This window comes from Littorina saxatilis, linkage group LG11 (genome assembly GCF_037325665.1).
Source record: "Littorina saxatilis isolate snail1 linkage group LG11, US_GU_Lsax_2.0, whole genome shotgun sequence".
NCBI classification, from domain to species: Eukaryota; Metazoa; Mollusca; class Gastropoda; order Littorinimorpha; family Littorinidae; genus Littorina; species Littorina saxatilis.
Genome location: NC_090255.1, coordinates 40,218,389 through 40,238,242, shown reverse-complemented (window position 1 = coordinate 40,238,242; position 19,854 = coordinate 40,218,389). Strand labels below are relative to the sequence as shown.

Sequence of the window (19,854 nt, the reverse complement as noted above, 5' to 3'; positions counted from 1 at the left end):
TTCGGTATTGCATTTCAGCTTGGTGGCTTAAAAATTAGTTAATGACTTTGGTCATTAAAAATCTGAAAATTGTAAAAAACAATAAAAATGTATAAAACGATCCAAATTTACGTTTATCTTATTCTCCATCATTTGCTGATTCCAAAAACATATAAATATGTTATATTCGGATTAAAAACAAGCTCTGAAAATTAAATATATAAACATTATTATCAAATTTTTTTTTCGAAATCAATTTAAAAACACTTTCATCTTATTCCTTGTCGGTTTCTGATTCCAAAAACATATACATATGATATGTTTGGATTAAAAACACGCTCAGAAAGTTAAAACGAAGAGAGGTACAGAAAAGCGTGCTATCCTTCTCAGCGCAAGTACTACCCCGCTCTTCTTGTCAATTTCACTGCCTTTGCCGTGCGCGGTGGACTGACGATGCTACGGTCTTGCTGCGTTGCATTGCGTTCAGTTTCATTCTGTGAGTTCGACAGCTACTTGACTAAATATTGTATTTTCGCCTTACGCGACTTGTTCTTTCTTTGTCGTTGGACTGTTGTTTGGCATGAAAGCATGCAGCAGATAAAACAAGTCGCGTAAGGCGAAAATACAATATTTAGTCAAGTAGCTGCCATTTTTCAGCAAGACCGTATACTCGTAGCATCGTCAGTCCACCGCTCACGGCAAAGGCAGTGAAATTGACAAGAAGAGCGGGGTAGTAGTTGCGCTAAGAAGGATAGCACGCTTTTCTGTACCTCTCTTTGTTTTAACTTTCTGAGCGTGTTTTTAATCCAAACATATCATATCTATATGTTTTTGGAATCAGGAACCGACAAGGAATAAGATGAAAGTGTTTTTAAATTGATTTGGACAATTTAATTTTGATAATAATTTTTATATATTTAATTTTCAGAGCTTGTTTTTAATCCGAATATAACATATTTATATGTTTTTGGAATCAGCAAATGATGGAGAATAAGATAAACGTAAATGTGGATCGTTTTATAAATTTTTATTTTTTTTTACAATTTTCAGATTTTTAATGACCAAAGTCATTAATTAATTTTTAAGCCACCAAGCTGAAATGCAATACCGAACCCCGGGCTTCGTCGAAGATTACTTGACCAAAATTTCAACCAATTTGGTTGAAAAATGAGGGCGTGACAGTGCCGCCTCAACTTTCACGAAAAGCCGGATATGACGTCATCAAAGACATTTATCAAAAAAATGAAAAAAACGTTCGGGGATTTCATACCCAGGAACTCTCATGTCAAATTTCATAAAGATCGGTCCAGTAGTTTAGTCTGAATCGCTCTACACACACACACACACACACACAGACACACAGACACACACACACACGCACATACACCACGACCCTCGTTTCGATTCCCCCTCGATGTTAAAATATTTAGTCAAAACTTGACTAAATATAAAAATGACGATGACCAAAATCAGGGGACGGCTTGGTATTACCTTGAAAGGTGTAAGTCACGAGTCTCAGTACAACATGATAAGTAGCTAAACTTGTATTGTGTGTGTGTGTGTGTGTGTGTGTGTGTGTGTGTGTGTGTGTGTGTGTGTGTGTGTGTGTGTGTGTGTGTGTGTGTGTGTGTGTGTGTGTGTGTGTGTGTGTGTGTGTGTGTGGGTTTTACAGGAGAAAAAAATCAGTTTGACACATCAACTAGTGTAATGTAGTACAAACAAATGTAAGACTTTTGTAGTATGGGAAGGGCTCCTAATATGGACCACTTTTTGTTTTTTGCTGATAACTAGCTTGTTTCCTTGCGAAGAAGTTTCATTTTGTGTTTGGTAGTCCTTCTCTCTTAGGTTAACTGTTAGGCCTAATTAGAGTGAATTAGCTTTGATAGGCATTCAGCAAAAATTAAATACAGACAAAATTACAAATGGTCCATATTAGGAGCCTGGGCGCCCAATATGGACCGGTGAAGAGGCCTTCGCGAATTACTGTAAAAAGGACCCTATACTTCAAAATAACATGATAAAACTTACTGTGCAAGTCAGACTAATTAAAATATGCTTTAGATTTATCTGTTTTGGGTTGATGAGAGCATAATTTGAAACACACCAGGAAACTAAAGAAGCTTATTAAAAACAGAGCGAAAATAAGTGAAATTATCAACTATACCACAAAAATGAGACAATTTGATATATTTTTTTGAAATTTCGAGGGCTAGTTACGTTTTTTTCAGCAAGCTTCTGAATAAATTAATGAAAATAGCCTTTAGATTTGATTTTCTTCGATTTTTTTAAGGCGGTCCATATTAGGGGACACATACATACTTTGATATGTTGCTATTATTTTTGTTTGCAGTAGAAACTCGGGGTCAACACTGCTAAAATGTAACAAATACGGTCTTAGCTGTCAAATATAACAATTTTTGTGTGATAACAGCTTTGGCTGTGGACAGAAACGAGGCCGTTTTAGTTGGCAAATTTAGAGTGAACGCTGCCAAAAGTGAAAAAAAGAGAAAAAGCCTAACGGGTTTGAGGTTTATGTTTCTAAAACTGTTTTGACATGTGCAATTTATCCAGAGAGGGTGAATACAACGAACGAAATTTTTTGGAGCGCTCTAGCGCCATTAGTTTGTCAGAACAGGAGGTGGTCCATATTAGGAGCCGGTCCATATTAGGAGCCCTTCCCCTACTCGTTCGAAGTTGATGTCAATCTGAGAATGCTCGTTAAGACAACTGACGTGTGAAAGATAAAAACTCACACCAATTCCTGTCTGTACCTCAAAATCCAAATATTACCTATCATGTACAGTCGCATGCCTAGGCGGGGACGTACATGAGTCGATAGGGCGCTTGCTTTAAAACGAGTTCGTTGCTATCAGCGTGGGTTCGAATCCCTGTGGACAGCCACTGAGCCATTAGCTAAGCAGCAAAGGTCGCAACGCTACTTTGCTCGATTAAACACACACACACACACACACACACACACACGCACACACACACACGCACACACACACACACGCATACACACGCACACACACGCACACACGCACACAAAACAACAACAGCCGCAAGACGATTTCATGTTGCACAAAAAGGGGAGGAACTCCGATGGCACAACATTCTCGTTAGGAGAACTCCCAAGGGAAACTTAACGACTGTAAAGAAAAAAAGTGCATTTATCGGCTGATAGAAATGATGAAGACAGAAGACAAGTGTAACCCTTCCATTCCATACAAGGAGTAGTGTTTGAGTCCTGTAGTGTTCACGGTCCCACAGACTCGCACACGCACGTATTAATTGTTCATTGCACAGACTAGTCAATGCAGAGGCTTCCATGCTTCTTTCTTCTCTGCATTCAAGCATTACATCATCGTATCATCAATCAATAGGAAGCTTATATAGCGCGTATTCCGTGGGTACAGTTCTAAGGGCTTGTCGAAGAGTTGTCAACACAGGACTAACAAAGAAACTAACATCTACAGACGGACACGAACCCAATCACACACTAGCAAACCCTGATAAACATACAACTGTTTAACAACAATGTACACATCAATAGCTGGGTCCAAACAAAATAGTATTAAACACGAAGAAAACACCTCTCACAGAGCACAGCACAAGAATGTCTTTTGGGGCACAACACATCACTTCGAACATGAAAGTCGCAGCCAGCTACGGGACGAACTGAGTCTTCAACCTACTCTTGAACGCGTCAAGAGAGGGGCTCTGGCGAAGCTCAAGCGGCAGGGAGTTCCAGACGGAGGGGCCCGCGGAGGGGAATGCACGCTGACCAGCAGATGCGAGTTTCGAGCGAGGGATGTGAAGGCGGAGTGGGTCAGCAGCAGAACGAAGGGGACGGTCGGAGGGCTGGGTGTACAGGTCCAGGGAGGATTGAAGGTACTCGGGAGCAGAGTCGTTGAGACACTTGTAGACCAGAGTGGACAGAGTGAATCAGTTTGTAGGAGATTCGGGTGTTGACAGGGAGCCAGTGCAAGGAGCGAAGTAGGGGGGTGATGTGGTCTCGCTTCGTCTTCCTCAACGTCAGCCTGGCAGCTGCGTTCTGGACTCGTTGTAGGCCATGAATGGATGAAGCAGGGAGGCCAGCCAGAAGGGAGTTGCAGTAGTCCAGACGACTGAAGATGAGGGAGACAACCAGCTTGACACAGGCGTCGTGGGTGAGGTAGCGACGGATGGAGGCGATGCGTCGTAGGTGGAAAAAGCAGGTCTTGATGATGAAGGAGATGTGTGTCTGCATGGAGAGAGTGGAGTCGAGAAAGACGCCAAGGCTCTTGACAGCAGGGGAGAATGGAACAGTCGCGTCATCCAGCTGGAGGTCGGTCACAGTGAGGGAAGCAGTCTTCTGTCGCGTTCCAACGAGAAGGGCCTCCGTCTTTTCACTGTTCAGCTTCAACTTGTTCTCAGTCATCCAGTTCTTGATGTCAGTGAAACAACTGGAGATGGATCCCAGGAGATGGTCAACGTCCTCCGGCTTGGCGCTGTTCTGGAGCTGCGTGTCATAACATACCAATAGGTCCAGCAATTAAGTCCAACCGTCCCTTTCTCTTGGACATGACCTAATATTTTCCCATTCAGTATACTGAGTTGGGGTTGGTCCGGTGTCAGAATAATGTGACTGGGTGAGACATGAAGCCTGTGCTGCGACTTCTGTCTTGTGTGTGGCGCACGTTATATGTCAAAGCAGCACCGCCCTGATATGGCCCTTCGTGGTCGGCTGGGCGTTAAGCAAACAAACAAAATACTGAGCTGGCTAGTCTCACTGCGTGGAAAACCAGCGTCACTAATCTCATGACTACCTTTTCAGCTCAACGTAACGTAAAAAACCAGCCACACTAATCTCATGACTACTTTTACAGCTGAACGTAACGTGGAAAACCAGCGACACTTATCTCATGACTACTTTTTCAGCTGAACGTAACGTGGAAAACCAGCGACACTAATCTCATGACTACTTTTACAGCTGAACGTAACATGGAAAACCAGCGACACTAACTAATCTCATGACTACTTTTTCAGCTGAACGTAACGTGGAAAACACTGGGCGAAAAGTCACGTTTTGGCACTATAACGTGGCATATAACATGAAACATGAAGTTAATCAACTGAATTTTGTGGCATTATACCTGTGCGATTCACATCAAGTTAGAAAAACTGCCGTAACGCAATAAAATCCCTGGGATTTTAGCAGGGTGCAAAACACGGTAAAACATCGAGTTTTGGTGTCTGCGTTTTGGACGTTTTCGCTACGTTAACGCACGGCGATTCACGTCGTGTTAAACGCGTTTCAGCAGTGCGCAAAACACCACAAAACCTATGGAGTTACGATAAGTTTTTCTGGTTTCTAAAACTTGATGTTAGAGTGTTGTTTTGATGGATTATTCTGCGTTTTAATCAGCCTGGTGCCGAACCCCGGCCGCCTCTCGGCGAGTCTGCAGAATCAGACGATTATCGGCTCCCTCTCTCTCTCTAGTTTCTCTCTCAGCACGGTCACTCACACACACACACACACATACACACACACACATTCACACCGTCACTGCACACGGCACACACACATGCACACACACACACACACACACACTGTGACTGACACTGACTGACTGACCGTCACACATACACACACACACGGGCACACAGTGACACACACACACACACACACACCCCTTGAACTGACACACACACACATACACACGCACACAAAACGGAACACACAAATACACACACTGATCATCAGTTTATAAATGTAAAAAAACATGCAGTGCATATACATTTTTGGGGGGTATCTCTTATTTTCTCTATATGAGCCTTGTCAGGTGTACAGGAGAGTAGGCTATGCATTACCCGAATGCCCGTACGTTGAGCAGAGAAAGTAGGTCAGTTCTAAGCTCACAATTTTAGTGGAACCAGATCGTAGTTTCCTTCTGTATTGCCATGCAACACTTTTGCTTGGGGCCCTAGCCGAGTTAATCGTTTTCCCATGTGTTGCTGACCACAGATAGGCCTTTGTTCTACTTCCCCCCACCCACCCCCCTCCCCGAAACATCCGTCCGGGTGGCTACTGACTGGACTTGCAAATTTCTCAACTTGTAGTACGTACAGTACAAACTGAATTGACTCGAATTTGAGTTTTGGGATTTCTCTTGCTCTACCTTTTCTGCTAATGTTTTACTCACCTCGTGTTTAGATGCAATACATAATGTCTCTTTACATTTAGTCAAGTTTTGACTAAATGTTTTAACATAGAGCCGGGGGAATCGAGACGAGTGTCGTGGTGTATGTGTGTGTGTATGTGTGTGTGTGTGTGTGTGCGTGTGTGTGTGTGTGTGTGTGTGTAGAGCGATTCAGACCAAACTACCAGACCGATCTTTATGAAATTTTACATGAGCGTTCCTGGGAATGATATCCCCGAACATTTTTTTCTCTTTTAAAAAAAATACCTTTGATGACGTTATATCCGGCTTTTTGTAAAAGTTGAGGCGACACTGTCACACCCTCATTTTTCAATCAAATTGATTGAAATTTTGGCCAAGCAATCTTCGACAAAGGCCGGACCTCGGTATTGCATTTCAGCTTGGTGGCTTAAAAATTAATTAATGACTTATGGGGGACAGCGGCATCACTGCGGCTGACTGCAGGATTTGCACTCAACACTGGACTGGACATCTAGATGTATGGCCGGGAACGTAGAAGAAGAATGTCATTAAAAATCTAAAAATTGTAGAAAAAAATGTAGAAAACGATCCAAATGTACGTTCATCTTATTCTTCATCATTTTCTGATTTCAAAAACATATAAATAATTTTTTTTATTTTTTTATCAAAATTAAGTTTTCGAAATCAATTTAAAAACACTTTCATCTTATTCCTTGTCGGTTCCTGATTCCAAAAACATATAGATATGATATGTTTGCATTAAAAACACGCTCAGAAAGTTAAAACGAAGAGAGGTACAGAAAAGCGTGCCATTCTTCTCAGCGCAACTACTACCCCGCTCTTCTTGTCAATTCCACTGCCTTTGCCACGAGCGATGCTACGAGTATACGGTCTTGCTGAAAAATTGCATTGCGTTCAGTTTCATTCTGTGAGTTCGACAGCTTGACTAAATGTTGTATTTTCGCCTTACGCGACTTGTTTTGTTTTAGGATCGATTTTGATAATGATTGAGAAAGGAGAATAGCCGGTGTTAGTTTTACAGTCGGTTTTATGAAGTTTGAGTAAAGAAGTGCGTGGTTTTTACCCTCCCTTTCGTTTTCCTTCCCCTTCTTTAGTTTGCTATTATTGTGCCTAAGAGCCTAAATGGCTGCACTCTAACTCATCTTTGATCTCCCAAAAGACTCCATAAACAAACTAGTGTATCAAGAGGCTGGCTGGCTGCCCCTCGATGAAGACAGAAGACTAAAGTCGGCCCAGTACGTATCAAGAGCAAGTACTTTTGACAATGCTGTGAACGAAGAGCTCACAGCTGAGTTCGACACAATAACCTCGGCCTCTTACCAAAACCTAACAAGTCGCGTAAGGCGAAAATACAACATTCAGTCAAGTAGCTGTCGAACTCACAGAATGAAACTGAACGCAATGCCATTTTTCAGCAAGACCGTATACTCGTAGCATCGTCAGTCCACCGCTCATGGCAAAGGCAGTGAAATTGACAAGAAGAGCGGGGTAGTAGTTGCGCTAAGAAGGATAGCACGCTTTTCTGTACCTCTCTTTGTTTTAACTTTCTGAGCGTGTTTTTAATCGAAACATATATCTATATGTTTTTGGAATCAGGAACCGACAAGGAATAAGATGAAAGTGTTTTTAAATTGATTTCGACAATTTAATTTTGATAATAATTTTTATATATTTAATTTTCAGAGCTTGTTTTTAATCCAAATATAACATATTTATATGTTTTTGGAATCAGAAAATGATGGAGAATAAGATGAACGTAAATTTGGATCGTTTTATAAAAAAAAAATTTTTACAGCTTTTTCAGATTTTTAATGACCAAAGTCATTAATTAATTTTGAAGCCACCACGCTGAAATGCAATACCGAAGTCCGGGCTTCGTCAAAAATTACTTGACCAAAATTTCAACCAATTTGGTTGAAAAATGAGGGCGTGACAGTGCCGCCTCAACTTTCACGAAAAGCCGGATATGACGTCATCAAAGACATTTATCAAAAAAATGAAAAAATTTTCGGGGATTTCATACCCAGGAACTCTCATGTCAAATTTCATAAAGATCGGTCCAGTAGTTTGGTCTGAATCGCTCTACACACACACACGCACAGACAGACAGACACACATACACCACGACCCTCGTTTCGATTCCCCCTCTATGTTAAAACATTTAGTCAAAACTTGACTAAATGTAAAAAGAAAAACACCCAAAATACACGAAGCAACGATCCCACTAGCAGACTATATGTTCAACCGATATTTCAAGAAAGTGGGGGTAAACCCAGGTAGGATGGCCCACATTCCCATTCACCCCTTCCCATTTTGGTTCATGTAATCCCCCATTATCATCCCTGATCATGATCTGGGTGTAACAAAAAAAGATAACCCTGTACTTGTCTCATCAATAGTAAAAGAAATAATCTCAAACAATAACAAAGATCACCTACAAATATTTACTGACGGCTCCAAAAAAATGATGACCAAGCTGACTGTGCTTTTGTCATTCCTGACCTCAAAATAAGTTTTAAAAAATTAAACTCAACAAGGATGTGTCCATTTTCACTGCAGAAATGCTGGCTACGTTATCTTAAGAGCATGCCACTATATCAATGACCCCCCCTCGACCTCCAACAAGAGTCGTGATTCTCTCCGACTCAAAACCAGCATAACTGCTCTTCAAAATGGTTCCAGAAACCGGGAAGAGCTTCAGACGGAATTGAAATATTGTTCCTCTGTCACCAGATCATTGCCTCTTGAACAGAACTGACCCTTTGGCTACGTACTTCCCCTCACACACATGGATCAGAGGCAAGGATATGGCTGATCTACGACTCGTTTGAATGTAAAACAGAAATGTAACACTATCTGTGACAATGACGGTTCTACGACTCGTTTGAATGACGGTATAGATCGAACCTTAACCCACAACTACGAAAATTTGTGTCAGAATTTTTTGAACAGGAAAATATGCCTCTATTCAACAGTAACCAACACATGGAAGATGTTTTTGAAACTTTACAGAAATGTAACACTAGCCTATCTGTGACAATGTTGCTTTTGAATTGAACCCACATTTGTTGAACAGGAGAGAATGTTCCTGTTCAACAGTGCCCAAAACACTGAATCTGACGTTTTTGAATCTTTTCTGTCATCTAACCCAATTGCTCATGACTTCATCGATCTTGAACATGCCTACTTTTCAAAGAAAGACAGACAAAAGCGAAATCTGCATGTTAGCCATCTGCCTGAAATGGTCAATGCACTTTTGTAAAATTGTCACAGCTGTTATGCACTTTTGTGAAATGGTCAGTGCTGTTGTGCACTTATGCAAAACTTGGTGCTGTGCTGTTAACATTTGAACAAAATGCATTTTGTTCAAATGTTTAGTGCAACTTGCTACTATATAATCGCTGTATGCGCTTTGTGGTAATAATGCACTGTTGTGAAAAGTTTGCGCTAAATGTTATTGGCACTATGCATCATTGTTGGAGCACCCTCCTGTAGTAGATGCACCATGCATAAAAATGTACTTATGTGAAATGTTTCGTGTAAATTATTGTCACAATAATGTTTTGTGCGCCCCCATGTATGTGTTCTGTGCTAATAATGCACAGTTGTGAAATGTCCGTACACATTTTGTGGCACTATGTAATTGTTAGTGCATTCTCCTGCGGATGCTTCGTGCTAAAATTGCACTTCCATTAAAATATTGTTCGCTCATGTCAACTGGTACTATATTTTCAATTGTTTCTCTGTCAATTTCAGATGTTTGTTTCCAATTACTTCAGTATCTCCCTGTTGCAATTCCAGGTGATTCATTATGCATGTGCCAATTTGAGGTGTTTAATTCTGATTCCTGTATTTACAGTGTAAAATTAAAACTATTGTTTTCAAACATTCCTATGACACCTGGTAATGGTTCTGTGTTTTTTACATTTAGTCAAGTTTTGACTAAATGTTTTAACATAGAGGGGGGAATCGAGACGAGGGTCGTGGTGTATGTGTGTGTGTGTGTGTGTGTGTGTGTGTGTGTCTGTCTGTCTGTCTGTCTGTCTGTCTGTCTGTCTGTGTGTGTAGAGCGATTCAGACCAAACTACTGGACCAATCTTTATGAAATTTTACATGAGAGTTCCTGGGATTGATATCCCCGAACGTTTTTTCATTTTTTTGATAAATGTCTTTGATGACGTCATATCCGGATTTTCGTGAAAGTTGAGGCGGCACTGTCACGCCTTCATTTTTCAACTTAAATTTTGGTCAAGTAATCTTCGACGAAGCCCGGACTTCGGTATTGCATTTCAGCTTGGTGGCTTAGTAATGACTTTGGTCATTAAAAATCGGAAAATTGTAAACAAAAAACAAAAAATTTATAAAACGATCCAAATTTACGTTCATCTTATTCTCCATCATTTTCTGATTCCAAAAACATATAAATATGTTATATTTGGATTAAAAACAAGCTCTGAAAATTAAATATATAAAAATTATTATCAAAATTAAATTGTCCAAATCAATTTAAAAACACTTTCAGCTTATTCCTTGTCGGTTCCTGATTCCAAAAACATATAGATATGATATGTTTCGATTAAAAACACGCTCAGACAGTTAAAACAAAGAGAGGTACAGAAAAGCGTGCTATCCTTCTTAGCGCAACTACTACCCCGCTCTTCTTGTCAATTTCACAGCCTTTGCCATGAGCGGTCGACTGACGCTACGAGTATACGGTCTTGCTGAAAAATGGCATTGCGTTCAGTTTCATTCTGTGAGTTCGACAGCTACTTGACTGAATGTTGTATTTTCGCCTTACGCGACTTGTTACATTTAGTCAAGTTTTGACTAAATGTTTTAACATCGAGGGGGAATCGAAACGAGGGTCGTGGTGTATGTGTGTGCGTGTGTGCGTGCGTGTGTGCGTGCGTGTAGAGCGATTCAGACCAAACTACTGGACCGATCTTTATGAAATTTGACATGAGAGTTCCTGGGTATGATATCCCCGAACGTTTTTTTCATTTTTTTGATAAATGTCTTTGATGACGTCATATCCGGCTTTTCGTGAAAGTTGAGGCGGCACTGTCACGCTCTCATTTTTTCAACCAAATTGGTGGAAATTTTGATCAAGTAGTCTTCGACAAAGCCCGGACTTCGGTATTGCATTTCAGCTTGGTGGCTTAAAAATTAATTGATGACTCTGGTCATTAAAAATCTGAAAATTGTAAAAAAAAGTATTTCTTTCTAAAACGATCCAAATTTACGTTTATCTTATTCTCCATCATTTGCTGATTCCAAAAACATATAAATATGTTATATTCGGATTAAAAACAAGCTCTGAAAATTAAATATATAAAAAGTATTATCAAAATTAAATTTTCCAAATCAATTTAAAAACACTTTCATCTTATTCCTTGTCGGTTCCTGATTCCAAAAACATATAGATATGATATGTTTCGATTAAAAACACGCTCAGAAAGTTAAAACGAAGAGAGGTACAGAAAAGCGTGCTATCCTTCCCAGCGCAACTACTACCCCGCTCTTCTTGTCAATTTCACTGCCCATGCCGTGAGCGGTGGACTACGAGTATACGGTCTTGCTGCGTTTACATTGCGTTCAGTTTCATTCTGTGAGTTAGACAGCTACTTGACTAAATGTTGTATTTTCGCCTTACGCGACTTGTTTGTAATTTGTATTTTGTTTTTCTGCAATAAATATTTGAAATGGATCTGAGACTGACTTACTACTTTTAGCACTCTTTTTCACCACATTCCCACGTACAGATATTGCAATATCAACTCTTCCTTTCTACCTGTTTCAAACAAGCTCTATTTTTTAATTAAAAAGTTTTTTTTTTCTTGTGGCTGTTTGATCAATTCATAGCAAGCATTGACTGAAATAAACAATTTATACTATCCAGCACAACATGCAATTCATTAACTTTTGACCCTAACCTTTAACACTTCCCAAAATAAATCTTTGGTGGACATTGCATCGACGCTGTTCATTTTGAATGAACATTTTTCTTGTTAGATCAGTGGTCTATGCCGGCGCATAGTTGTGTATTGACTGGATCAATCGCCAACTCGCTGCGCTCGCGGTAAGTGCTGACAACCGGAAGAAAGCTGCATTCCGAAAAAAGTCACTTCCGTTTCGCCATTTTTCGATGATGCCAGAGAAGTGAACCATGATTTCAAGATGCCCGGTGCAAATTGTTGTATGCCTGGATGCAGCGTGAGCTCACTAAGATCTTCAACGCTTATAACTTTCCATGGTATACCAAACGGAAAAGCGGATGCCGAATGGAGAGCTGCTCTTATACACAAAATCAACCGTGCTGACAAGCTTTTCAACCCGAAGAATGCGAGGATATGTTCCCGACATTTCAAAGAAACATGCTTCAAATACGGTACGTAAAAAACTACTAATACAGCGAAAATAAGCTTTCATCTGATTGTCTGTGCTGTGTTGTTTTGCTTGTAATGCTTCAAGTGACGAAGTTCTAGTAGTATCAATCAATCAATCAATCAGTATGAGGCTTAGTACTAGTAGTAACTAGTACTTTTACAGCTCGCAGACAAAAAATAACACAATCGTATTCTGAATCATACATTGACAAAGGCGTAATTCTGAGCTATAATTATTAGGTAATGGGGAAAAAACCACTCTTTGTTCTTGTGATAATGTGTTTTTGAATATATATTCTAGTAAACTTCTGGGTTAGAACTTAGATTTCTTTTGTTGTTTTACTCGGTCACTGAGTCAGTCTTGTTCATTCTTGACAGATTTGCAGTACTGTAGTGTGTTTTACTAATTCTTGTTTCTATTTCAATAGATCTAAATGTATAGGTCTGTTTAGTTAATTTAACTTATAATTTCGACTCAGCATTTTGAACATTTTCTTTGCATGTTTTTTTGCTGGGCCTACAGGCAAGCGAGCACTCATTCCAGGAAGTTTGCCAACCAACCATGTGCTACAGAAGTCAGTAGAAACACCAAAGACTCCAGCCAGGAAACCCCCAGTGAGTAAAAATTGCTGTTATTTGCCCAGTATAGTATGCTATTAGTGATACTGATAGTGATAATATGCTACTTGTAACTCTTTTGTGAGTACCGGTACATGTATACTGGGTGTTTTCTCAGTTTTTGTCCACTGTCAGATTTATATTGTGGTATAACCTGTTTTTCTAGTTTCATGGTTTAGCCACGACTCACTTTGAATGAGGGTCATCTGCCAGGCATTTAGCTGATTATCTGATTTATAAGTGATATTTTTTAATTTGCTATTTATAAATTACAGTTACAGTAAACTAACACTGTCGCACAAAGTATGTGACTTTAAAAAAAGATTTGTTTGAAATCATGTGAGCTCTGTCCACTAGATGATGGAGAAGGGAATTTTTCCAGTTGAGTCTGCAACATGGATTTTTTCTCTCTCGGATAACAAATACAGTATGGTAGGAAAAATTTAGGGTTGGTGTGGCGATAACTTCTTCTTCTGCGTTCGTGGGCTGAAACTCCCATGTACACTTGTGTTTTTACGTGTATGACCGTTTTTACCCCGCCATTTAGGCAGCCACACGCCGCTTTCGGAGGAAGCATGCTGGGTATTTTCGTGTTTCCATAACCCACCGAACTCTGACATGGATTACAGGATCTTTTCCGTGCGCACTTGGTCTTGTGGTTGCGTGTACACACAAAAGGGGATAAGTCCCTAGCAGGTCTGCACACAAGTTGACCTGGGAGATCGGAAAAATCTCCACTCTTAACCCACCAGGCGGCCGTGGCCGGGATTCGAACCCTCGACCTTCCGATTACGAGGCCGACGTCTTACCACCCCGCCACAGCGCCCGTCGTGTGGCGATAACAATAAAGATATGTCATAGTGACTTGACTAATTGATTTGAATTCTGCTGCAGGTCAGTCGCCCCCCACCTCCTGCTGCCTGGTTGCCTACTACAACTTCGAGGAAATACGACAGGACACCCTTCAGCTTGCTGCACCATGGTGTCTCTTGGAGAACAGCAAGGAACAGATACAGGTGGGAATAACCGAAGCCAGCCAAGTGAAACTGTTGTCCTCTACGTTATGATTACGTACTCCAGCAGACATCAACTTGTGGTCGACGTGCGTGGGTTTTGCTCAAAATACGTAAGTATTCGTCAGTGTTTGGCTTCTCGAATTAAGTTTCAACTTAATCTCTGTCTCGAACCACAGGCGGAAGGTATCGTTCACTGGACCACTACTTACATAGAAAGACTATACTGAACGAATCGTCGGTAAGCTTACCACACTGTCATACTGTCATACTCACAGTGATATCACTGATACATTTGTACAGGTAAACATGGCTGTTTGCTGAAAAAATCGTTGTGAAAAATTGTAATGTCTCTGAAGTTTGATTCAGTCCGTCATTCATTTTGATGGGAAGTCAACCCTTGGTGAGGCTAATACTAATATTGTTTTGATCTGTATTCTGCCAGTGCCATTGCCAACTGCCATGGTTGTTCTTGTGGAGTTCTAGAACAAGCTCTGGTTTGAATGACCAGCTAAAATTAATGCTAATAGTAAATAAGTACATTATTTTTGCATTAGCGGGGTATACAAAATATTTTATTAAAAAAATACCGCATGGTTTTGCTTGATCAAATCATTTATCAGCTAACAATATGCTTTTATTTCAGTTGGACCCGACTTGAGCATGGTTCCGTTGTCTCCGCAACAACAGCTTGATTGAGATACAGGCATGTCCAGTTTTCAGCAAGTGCAGGCTGAGTGTGAAGATCTGATGGCTGATCTAGACACAACATAAGCTGCTTGACACTATTCCAAGGTAAGCGAGAAGCTTTGAAAATAGTTACTTTAATTCAGTAATGCGTAATTATGTATGCAATACTCCTGCTGGTGAGTTCACTACAAACAGGTACTACATTAGAACTAGAAGAATAGGTTCCACAAGAACATTTCTGACTGTTGATGCCACTAAAACTCTCGTTACATCCTGCATTCTGTGTAGATTAGATTACAGCAAATCCCTTCTCATAGGCTGCCCTGACTCCACTCTCCAACCCTTGCAAAAAGTACAACACTCTGCAGCACTCCTCTCATGAAAGAACTTCACTGGCTTCCTGTGTCTCAACGTATTAGGTATAAAGCTGCCTGCTTCTGCTACAAGATCATCTCTGAATCGGCACCTGCCTATCTTTCGGAACTGGTCTCCCTCTACACTCCCTCTCGCACCCTTCGTTCTTCTGCTGATGCTCGACTTCTCCGTCAAGGTTGCTTTAAGCGCAAGGCTCATGGCTTCCGCACGTTTTCATATCATGGCCCTCAGTTATGGAATTCACTCCCCTTTCTATTACGTCACTCTCCATACATTTAATCTTTTAAGTCCAATTTGAAAACTCACTTGTTCCAACAACATTACGGATAGTTCCTCAGGCCAAACAAAAAAAATAGTCTGTTTACGGTAACATCGGCACAAAAAATAGGGTCGGTAGGTCGGGATTTTTTTTTTCTCCAAAAAACATTATCAAATTATTTTGCCAAAAAACAAACTTTGTTTTAAAATTTTGATTTTTTCTCTTTTTTTCCCAAATGCCAAAAAAAAGTCTAGGGTCGCGCAAAAAAATAGGGTCGGTCGGGATACCGTAAACAGACTTCTTTTTTTTGGGCCTTAGCATAGAGTCTGGGGATGTGAGATGTGCATGATGTGTTGTTTGAATCTGACAGTGATTGTATGAATTTTTTATACACATATTGTTGTCACGCGCTTTGAACTTCTGATAAGGCGCTTTATAAATGCCCGTTATTATTATTATTATTATAAGTAGATACACACTTGTAAACTTATGTTAGTTTTCACACGTGAGCATGAAGTGCCTTTATGAGGAATGTATAGTGGCTTGCAATACAGTAAAACCTGTCTCTAACGGACACCCTTTGGGAATGGTAAGTGTCCCTATTAGACAGGTGTCCCTTCTTCACAGGTGGAGGGGCCGGGGCAATATTTTACAAAGAGCACGTAAAATGAACAAGACACTTTTTGTCAGTCCTGTAGTATGTATTTATTGGATTGAACATGAGACTCACTGAAAATGTGAGTAAACAAATGATACATGTAGCAAATAACAACATCCCCCCCCCCCCCCCCCCCCCTACCCCGTTCCCTACACACACTGTGCATTCAAACTTACGCAAGTCGGACGTCACAAAGCTAAAAATAGCTGACTCTTCATCAGTCATTCAACGGGAAATTCCGCAGTGTGTCTCGACCAAATTGGGTCAGCTCTTGTTTCATTCAGTTTTTCTAGTCTCAGCATAAATGCATGGAACAAAAATTTAGCTGTGTTAACTATTGTTTCCTTCGAACGATTGCTTACAAAGAGAGAGAGATCATCACGTCTTCTTTTTCCGATTTGATCCTCGCGATCTGTGTTTTACCACATCCCATCTCCTTCGCCACATCTCGGCATGATTGGCCGCTATCTAGTTTTTTCAAGGCAGCGACACGCTGCTCTAAAGTCAACGCTTTTCTTTTTCCTGCTGGAGATTCCATTTTCAAACACAGTAGTCTACTGTTGCTTTTGGTTGTGACTGTATCCACAATGCAGAAAAGCGAAAGTGAGCGAAGCGAAAGTGAGCGAAGCGAAAGTGAGTGAGCGAAAGTGGGTCTCCATCTAAACAAGCCACTTATTGGTCAGAAAAGGGACAGGACAACCAATCAACAACCATTTGTGCTACGGCTGTCGAGCACTGTCTGCATAACAGTCGAGTTTTGGAAGTTGCGTTTTTATGTACGTTGTGTCCATTTGTGACAGTGTTTACACTTCCTACGGTCCGAAAAATCGCGTCCGTAAGTGGCAGGTGTCCGCCCGTTAAAGGTTAGTTATTGTTGAAATCGTGTTCGTGCCATGATAAACTGTCCGTATGTAGCAGGTGGCCGTTACAATAAGGGTCCGCTAGACTCAGGTTTTACTGTATTGAATTTGAGGGATGTTTGCAGTTATATAATATATTAGCACAGCTCAGTTTCCTTCAGGGTTCCGTGAGAACAGTGAAATTCTCCTTTGAGGACTGAAAAATATCTTGGATAATTGGTCTTAATTGGGGGGGGGGGGGGGGGAGATTTAAAACATAAGTACATTCACATGTGTTTTTCATTTTCACTGTGTCCTTCTCTACTTGTTTCTTTGTTTTCCCATTGACATATATTTTTGTTCTTGTCTATATTTTTTACATAGGTGCTGTCCTCATCCCCAGCCGACTGTTTCCGCTGAAGCCGTGAAGGATGCTTCTTCATGTAGGCGTGGACATCTTTTTCGTCGCCGTGCAAGGCTTCCAGTTCCAGTACCATATAATTTTGTGAATACTCTGGGGACCTGTCATCAACTTTGGAAGGACGCTTTATTTTAACACTTTGTACCCCATCTATGTTGACCAAGATTTTTTAAGCCGAGACCAGCTGTGCTGCAGCAGGTCACTCAGAATTGTAGAAACTGTATCAACAGGCTAGAATCCTGGCGTTAGATCAACGTTACTTAAGCGACTGAAGCTAACCGTCTAAGCGAAGCAGGATGCGGATATGTGCCGAATGATAACAGATGCAATGTACATAGTGACTGTGTGTACCTGGGAGACAAGGAGTTAAGACCACATCTGAACTGAGGATTTCGTCTCTCCATAATCAAACGCTGAAGAAGATTTAAGAATGAACTTTGTTAGATAAATTATGGTTGTTATGATCGTCACATTTTAGGTCCCCCCCTCCCCCCCTTTTCAAACTTCCCCGCTTTTCAGACCTTACATTTTTGGATTTTCTGTTCACAACCTGTTGTACATTTACCTACATATTAAGCAGGTTTCCTCCTTTTTAAGACCAGCTTATTTTTTTATTCTTGGAGGCCTGAAAAGGGGGTTTGGAAGGACACTGTATTTGTTTGTTCGAAATTCAGAATTCAAATAATTCTTCATCAACGAGTTATTACTGCCTCACCATAGCAGTTAGGCCAGTCTTACTAACTCTTACTTTTATTAATGTGCCGTGATGCAAAGACGTTGAGCAGTTTTCAGATGTTTATGAATCCAGGGCTTTCAAAATTTACTGACATGTTGGACTCCATGACATCCAAACATGAAGTTCAGTTACCCCTTTTTAACTTTGAAGGTCACATTGTGGACGAATTTTTAGCAAAAAGTTGGAACATGGTATGACTGTTCTTACTCACAAGGGAAGTGATTTTGTTATTTACTGATTTTCATTTTGTGTGGCCTTCTTTCACCCATTTAATCATTCATAAATGTTCATACCCAAGGGAAGTAATTCACATATATCTATGGCCAATGTTTTCACAGGGCATCTGCCCCCCCCCCCCCCCCCCCCCTCCCTCCCAACACACACTCACATGGGCTAAAACTTACATGGCTCTTATGGGTATGACTCTCTTACTCACAAGGGAAGTAATTTACTGATGGTGTGTTTTCATTTCGTGTGGCCTTCGCCGATTTAAATAATTTATTTTAGCTTATCCAATTATAGTGTGGATGAACACTGTCTCCACTCAAAATAGTCCTTTGCTATTGTACATTGTGAATCAGCATTTTTGTTTTTGTCCTGTTTGAATAAAGTGCAATCATTTTACAACCAAAGTGTTAATGTTAAAGATGTTTACATAATGTGTGAAGGATGATGCATTTGAAAACTAATATTGTTAAATGTAAATTGACCTGTGACAAGTCAGCATAGTGCAATATCCAAGCATGAAACCCGCACACAATTCCCAAACAACATGCTTTCTTTTCCACAAAATTCCATCCAGTGGAAAACAATTATGTGAACGTCATAACATGGTGTTTTTTTTACATTAATAATCAAGCCTTACACCAACTAAAATGGTGTTAATAGGCATTTGAGCAAGCTTTAACACCAACATAACATGGAGTTAATAGGCATTTGAGCAAGCTTTAACACCAACATAACATGGGGTTTTGCATGTTATACCAGCAATAACATGATGTTAATCACATTACAAGCAAGCTGTAACACCACCAAAACAAACAGTTTTGCAAGTTAAGTCTACGATAACATGATGTTAATCACATTACAAGCAAGCTGTAACACCACCAAAACAAGCAGTTTTGCAAGTTAAGTCTACGATAACATGATGTTAATCACATTACAAGCAAGCTGTAACACCACCAAAACAAGCAGTTTTGCAAGTTAAGTCTACGATAACATGATGTTACTTGGCGTTAAACCAAAGCTTTAATGCCATTAAAACTTGGAATTTTTGCATGTTACAGACATGCTGTAACATGGTTTAACATGATGTTTTGACCGTCGCAAAACGCGCTGAAATTCCAGGCAATTTCGCTGCGATAACTTCAACAAAATCCAATCAAAATCTGGCGTTATCGTGAACACCAAAATGTAATAAACCCATTGAAACTTGAAGTTTTGTTGGGATTTTGAGTAGTTTTGTAAGATACAAAACGCCACTTTTCGCCCAGTGAAACCAGCGTCACTAATCTCATGACTACTTGTTTTTAGCTGAACGTAACATGGAAAACCAGCGACACTAACTAATCTCATGACTACTTTTTTTTTAGCTGAACGTAACGTGAAAAACCAGCGTCACTAATCTCATGACTACTTGTTTTTAGCTGAACGTAACGTGGAAAACCAGCCACACTAACCCCCATACTACTTTTA

The 19,854-nt window shown here is 40.3% G+C and overlaps 1 long non-coding RNA gene across 1 annotated transcript; it reads left to right on the top strand.

Annotated features, from left to right (window-relative positions):
• Positions 1–12,068: 12,068 nt before the first annotated feature.
• On the top strand, positions 12,069–19,596 carry LOC138980451 (uncharacterized). The gene is made up of 5 exons (XR_011460332.1): positions 12,069–12,552; positions 13,074–13,165; positions 14,063–14,294; positions 14,828–14,976; positions 17,387–19,596. It is a non-coding gene; the product is annotated as an uncharacterized lncRNA (long non-coding RNA).
• The last annotated feature ends 258 nt before the right edge of the window (positions 19,597–19,854 follow it).